Below are 7,720 nucleotides of genomic sequence, written 5' to 3' on the forward strand. Positions count from 1 at the left end.
ATTGTGATATTTTTTCCTTGAACTATTTAAATAGATCTACAAAAAGCCATATACATATTTACATGTATATATATATTTATATACATATATATTTTAATACTATTTATTATTATTGATTATTGTGAATAGTGTGTGAATGCTGATTTAAAAACGCCCTAGGCGTACTTTTAAATTTTTACTTAAGTTTTATTTATTAATTTTTCTTTTTCAAAAAAAGGTTAAATGACTTCGAATTTAGTTGAATTTATATAGATTTATTTCATTTTATTTATCTTATCAATTTAATTGGTATTTGTTTTTTTTTTATTCTGATAATTTTTTTTTTTACAAATATTTCTTTTTGGTTCAAAGATTTTTTTATTCCAGATGACTTGTTAATTTGATAACAAGGGAAAAGTGGGTACGTTTTATGTACTCAACATAGAAAAAAGAGACCAATAAACAAATTTTTTACAAAGAAATTTTATTGTGTGTTTTTTCTTTGATTTTGTTCTTCTTTTTTTCATTAAAAAAGGTTTTCATATGCAACATCGGGATGACAACAGGGAAGGATCCACTTTTCGCAAAACTTATCGTTGATAGTTTTAGTAACTTGGTTATTTGAAGGAGCTCTCGTTAAATCCGTTATTACTCGTATAATTATTATTATTATTATAATTTATTAAGATATAACCAAAATTATAATGCTAATATAAAAAAAAACGAGCACAAGTTACAAGACTTCCGGCTCTGGGGTAAACTTAAATGTTAGTTATGATAAAGTTAAATGTAAATTTTTATTTAAATGAATAAATTATGTATATTTTGAATGTTTTCTCGACTAGGGTGTTGTAGGGCTTCGTAGACGGACAAATTTGGTGTAGCGTTTGTATTCGTTGCTGTAGCTGGGCAGTTGTTCAAAATATGAATGATGTCGATGCGAGCGTTACAAAACGGACAAATAGGTGGATTTTCATTACGAAGGAGGTGCTGGTGTGTACTGACTGTATGACCAAGTCGATGTCTAATGAAAGTCGTGTTGATGTTTTTTGATGTGGTGGAAAGATAGGTTTAAGTCTCTCCGTGTTGATTGTTGAATAATGATGGTTGTAGTCTCTCCAGTCGGATAAGCGTTTTAGGACAAGCTTTTTTTTTATGTAGCGTAATAGATCGAGTTTGGTGGTAGGTTCAAAATAGTAGACAGGATCTTGATTTGCATGCGCGGCGGACAAATCGGCCAGCTCATTATCTTCTATACCCATATGGCTAGGTACCCACATAAGTTTCAATTTGTTTGGTTTGCTGATGAGATGGTCTCGGATCTTCTTAGTTATGACAGTAGGATTTGTGATTAGGATGTTTTACAGCGTTTATGACTGATAGACTGTCTGAAGATATAATAAACTTGTACGTAAACTCACTTTTCTGAAAAATTACTTCTCCCAACTAACAAAGGGGACATTGACCCCACATCCCATACCATTTTTTTTCTTCTTTTGACCCAATTTTCTTACTTTACAGTAAGTGAATACCTTGAGACAAACAGCCTTATTATGAGTATCAATTTGATAGTCTATAATTTCTATCAATTATTTGATAAGATGGTATTATGGGTATCAACTGGTAATTTGAGACCGACTGTGAATATTTATCAAAAGTTAATTGCGAATGAGTTTTATTTATTTTGTTTGACGTTTTACGTGTGAAGTATTTAATATTATTTTGGAGCAGAAAAGTAAGCAACGTTTCCTACGCTCAATTGGTAACTTCCTTGGGCAAAGAATTTTAAAACCGCTGCAAGTTTTTGAATATTTGGAATGGATTGCTGACTTTTGATCGGTTTAAGTTTTTCATCAATATCGTTTAACACCTTGTTTGGGAAGCCTGAAGTTTTGAATGAATCTGCAATAAAGTTTCATTAGCCAATGCAAGAATTAAAGAAAATTATCTTATTACATGTGTTCGTCCAAATCCATTGGGTTAGAAGAATCACGTAATGCTCTGCGTATCGTACATAATTAAACGTACCGTTTATAATTGTTTTTCTTAGTTAAAAAATATTTGAGACGTATGAACAAAGAATTTGTGGTAGATATGGAAATTGATGTGTATCGAAAAATCATTCACAATAATGATAAAATTCTCGGTTCATCAACAATGATCATGATAGTTGATAGCCTTAATACCAATGCATCAAAAATATTGTTATGTATCAAGTATCTAGTGATTCGTCGATTTTTTTTAGTTAGTTATTTGACTCATATTATTTCAATAAAATACATACATATGTATGTATAACTTTTTCATATAATATATAAAAAAAATATAATATAATATATTTATCTTATAAGTCGTATCGGGATGGCTTATGGCCGTCTACCAGACTGAATTTTTCGAAAACAAATTAATTTTATTAAACAAAATAGGAGTAATAAGTTACATTGATAAATATTTTTCTTAATTTTTTTTATTTTAAAAATCTTCTTCGATTATAAGTTTTCTATATTTAAGAGCAGCAATAGTATAATTATAAAGCGAGTCCCAGCATTCTTATCCATTAAATAACCTGAAGAGTTCAGTTTCATCGAGGTTGCTTTTATTAAAGTAGATAATCCGGAATTCTTTAAGGACTGGAGACACCATAATAAAGTGAAAGGTATCTTCCCGTGCTTTTTTTTGAGATGACTTATGGGTCGTTTATGAGATGACTTATGGGTCTTATCTATCTGAAGTTTTGCAAATCTTGAATGTAGTTCTCTTATGTTTTTGTTTTAGAGTTGATTTTAGTTCTGAGTCCGAACTCCAATTTAAGCTATGTGGAACATTATTATTTTTTTTGATATATTTAAAAACATGATGTTATAACCTTAAGATTACAAATTTGTATAAAATCAAAAATTTCTTTTATACCGTTTTGAGTTTCTCTGTTAGGAACCGTTTTAGAATAAATGGTTCAGCGTTCCTTCAAAGTTGATGTACGGCTGGTGAAGACTTTAACTTATGAAAATTTATTTGAAAAACGAGTAAGATTGTTAACAGAATGAAGCAAGAGATTGTAGATGTGGAAAATCATCAAAAATTTTATAAAAAAAAAATGTTCATGAATTTCCATAGCGTTAAAATGCTTTATACAAAGTTTATTTTTTCAATTAAAGAGAGTTGTATACAAAATCTAAAAAAAAAGTTAAAACAAAAATACCTCTTAGAGTCAAATTGTTGCAGATCATATCGAATTTTAAACACGATTTTAGCTTTTAGCTTAAATTAAAAAAACAATAACCGTTTACATTATAACATTACATTACATTATTTTTATAATTTTTCAATATGCATACATTATATGTGTTTGAAATATGTAACTTCATACGAACGAAAGTTTTTAGAGAAGTACTTAAAGATTTTATTGAGAACACAATTAGTTTATGTATTAACATACTTGTTTCAAAAACCCTTTTAATGATGGTTGTTTCGATATTTAACAGGTAATGTCTCAAAAACATGGGGTGGAATCGGCTAAGGTGATTGTTGATTAATGACAATCAAGATGATCGAATTTGATCTACGTAAGGTGATAGTCAAATTGGGTAGGTTCACCCGACATAAGGGACTTGAAAGTTAGGCAAGTTTCTATTATCTGATTGGCCAGCTGCGAAAAAATTAAGGCAACTTTAATAAAAGTTGACTGGAAAGTTAGTCAAGAAAAATCTCCCTAACTATCAAGTCAAGTCTAGTTCTGTCAAAATGACAATTGATAATGTTTTTTTCATTCATTAACATGATAAACTTTTTATTACTCTATGCTTTATTTATTTTCTGCACAACTTCATTTAATGTCTGTGTAAAAGGGTTCGTTGCCAATTTGGAAAAGAAATAAGTAATATTTCTTTACAATACAAAATACAAATTGTTATAGACTTGTAGCTTGACTGAGGAGTGTTGTGTAGACAATGATGTTTTTGGTAGTTTGTGTACTATGAACTTAAAGTATATGTTTGTGAAGTAAAGTTCTAAATTTAAAATGCATGTCACTTAAAAAACTAACTAGCTGCCTTGTTCAAAACTTACGATCAAAGAATAAGGTTGACTGCATATGAGGCCCCTTATGTTTTCTGAACCTGCCCATTGATACCTAAAAAGCTGTCACAAAAAAATGTGATAGTCATTTTCAAACAAATATGTTTATTCCGAATAGAGCTACTAGACGCTTACACAACTTACTGAAAATTGTTTATAGTTCACTTTTTTTCGTTAAAAAACAAGAAATGTAAGATTTTTATTCAAACAGCCAATTTGATACTTTTGTTTAAATATTTTATAAGAATAATTTTTAAATTTCACCACGGCAACAGCAAATTTTGATAATTGCAATCTGAAATTGTTCAATCGAACTGAATTGAGTTGAATCACCTTACACAGACGAAATGAAAATGATAGTCAATTTGACTATCAAAAAAATGATAGTCAATTATGACCCTAGTCCGGTAGGGGTACTTCGCAAGGTGGTGTTATGTCCCCTTTCCTGTGGAATAGAGTTGTTAACGAACTGCTAATATCCCTTTAGAGGGAAGGCTACAGAGTGATTGCGTATGCCTCCAAAATGCACTCAATATGCTCACTAGATGGGCTGATCACTGCGGACTTAATATTAATCCTTAAAAAACAGACCTCGCCCTTTTTACACGGAAATACAAGATCCCAGTTATTGTACCTCCTTCAATAAAAGGTGTACCACTAATTTTTACCAACGAAGCCAAATATCTTGGTCTAATATTGGTTAAAAAATTAAGTTGCAAACCTAATATGCAGGAAAGAGTTAAAAAAGCTACAGTAGATCTTTTCCTTTGCAAGAAAGCCATAGGAAGCAAATGGGGTTTTCAACCTCGCATAACCTATTGACACTATACACATCGGTCATCCGACTAACACTTATGTACGGGGTTGCAGTATGGTGGACTGCACTGGAGAAAGTCACATACTACGACAAACTCAGCAGAGTCCAACGCACTGAATGTCTCTGCATAACAGGGGCATTGAGAAACACACCCTCAGCAGCGTTAGGCACTCTCCTCCGTCTGACACCTATCGACATCTTCAGCAACAAGTGGCGAGTACAGCTATGAGACTCAACGCCTCATCTCAATGGACTAACAACAATGTGGGGCACTCCATCATTTTGAACATATTTGGTTCTATACCAAAGTACACAGACTTCACTATTCCTAAACCCCAATCTGGAAAAAAACTTCCAGGTATCCATTCCATCCAAAGGTTAATGGGAATACAAAAACCTCCTTGATAACAAAAGCATTCATTTTTATACAGATGGATCCAAGGCAAATGAGGGAGTTGGTAGTGGTGTGTACTCAGAAAAGCTTAATCTAAGCATCTCATTCCGCCTATCTAATCATTGTAGCGTCTTCCAAGCGGAAATTTTAGCCACCATAGAGGTTCTCTCCTGGCAATGAGAAAACGTGATATCAACTTCTGATATCCTAATCTTCTCTGACAGGCTGCTATTAAATCTCTTGACGGCGTCTCAACCAAATCTCAAACGGCGCTCGATTATCGATCGTCTCTTATGGAGATGGTGTAGCAATTTAACATTCACCTCTGTTGGGTGCCGGGCCACAGAGACATCACAGAAAATTATAGAGCCGATGAACTTGCTAAAAATGGAACCGTCAAGCCTATTTCACCTGAATGGAGAAGTTAGGTATAGCTATAGTATAGATACATGCAAATTTCTGCTAAAAGAAACAGCTTTTGCGATAACTAACTCTAGCTGGCACAATTTACCAACATGCGCAGCCACAAAACTCATATAGCCTTCACTGGACCTAAAGCGCTCTAAAGACTTGTTGTCTCAAAGAAGACTTCATATAAGCTCCCTATATTTTTAAAGCCAGTAATAAGTCTAAATTCGAATTCGCAGCTAAAGTGATTGCCATATTATTTGATAGGCAAATGTGACTAAAACCAAGATTCCGCTTACGAAATGGGACTCAACCCACTGAATTGAATGAACATTGTCAAAACAATGATTGTCTGGTGAAATTTTATCGAAATAATTGTTACACGTTAAAGGGCAGTGTACTGCAAAATTTTAGTAAAGTGAAGTTTTCTCGCAAATCAACCATCAGGTTTTTTTTTTCAGCCGGGGGCGGGGTATGCGTTCAAAAATGGTAATTTCTTGGATTTTGGGGTCGAAGTGATAACCCCTTAAATAAATATATAAACAAAAGGGGATGGTGCCCTGATGTCAACAAATTGTGTCCAAGACATTTTACTTCGAGCCTTCCCCTTGCCAGACGGCCCCCCAAAATGCGCTAAAATCTACTTTTTGGGTCGAAATGATGACCACTTAAATTAATATATAATCAATAGTAGATGGTCCACTGATGTCAGATTCCAATCGAAATTACCATTTTCGAACGCCCACCCCCACCCCGGCTGAAAAAAAAACTGCCAGACGGTTAAATTTGGCATAATGTTGCGTATAATTACGCGTACATGTATATACATATGTATGTATATTTTGGTTATCACTCCATTCCCAAAATTTGCTGCCGCCTCTAGACTATAGGGTTCTAGGGTCCTAAAATCGAATGAAATAAACTTGAAATCTAAATTGAAAATCTAGTGAAATTGTCTTAAGGGTTTTATAAAACAAATATACATACAGTCAGTCACAAAAGTCTACGTATAGCGCTTAAAAGTGTTAAATTACCGCTTTTAGGTAAAATTCATTAATTGAATTAATTTAAAAAGAAGTATTTATTATTTAAAAACAATTATTTAACAAAATTAGTCATTTTATTAGACAAAATTAAAGAAAAAACGAAAAAATAAAAAAAAAAATGATACACGAAAGTCTACATAGGATAAAAATTAAATATACTAAAAATTAAAGAAATTTAATATTTTGTTGGACCACCTTGTGAGTCCCGGACAGCTTTGAGTCTTCGAGGCATAGACTAAATTTTCGGTGACGCCAGAGGTTATTGAAGGCCACGCATTCGCAAGAGCCGTTCTCAGTGAATTTTGATCTGTTCATCCCAGATGTGCTCTATGATATTGAGATCTGGAGACTGTGGTGGTGGATGAAGCTGCTTTGGAACCCTAAACACCAGCCACTCCTTTATAATCTTCGCCGTATGTTTGGGTGCGTTGTCTTGGTGCAGGACCCAGCTGCTTCCAAGCCCTAGTGCTTCAGCAGAGGCGTGCAAATTATTACGCAAAATGTTCAGATATTGAAAGCGATCTTAACTTTCTTTTAGCCGTTAACTTTCCGAATAATGCTTCGGATATCGCGAGTACTTAATTTTTTCGGACGACCAGAATGGGGCTTATTTGCTACATGTCCCCTTTCATTATATTTTTTTTTATTGTTTGTACAGATGAGGAAATTTTACCCACGATTTTTCCAATTGCACCATAACTTTTCCCTTCGTGTCTATGCTTTATAATTAAATTTTTTATTTCAATTGAGGTTTTACTCCTTTTTTCCATTTTCAACAATATTATTTAAATATCACACACGAAATAAACAACATAATGAAAGATATGATATAGATATAGATTAAATGTACAGGTTATCAGAACAAAGTTTCATATGTACACTTTCGTTTCTTACATTTTTAACCGTTTTCTGATCTCTTTGGAATATTATGAAAAAAATATCGTTAATGTCTCAATTCATATCTTTTAAATAATATTCCATTATTTAGTCAAGCAAATATAT

This window comes from Eupeodes corollae, chromosome 1 (assembly GCF_945859685.1).
Source record: "Eupeodes corollae chromosome 1, idEupCoro1.1, whole genome shotgun sequence".
NCBI lineage: Eukaryota > Metazoa > Arthropoda > Insecta > Diptera > Syrphidae > Eupeodes > Eupeodes corollae.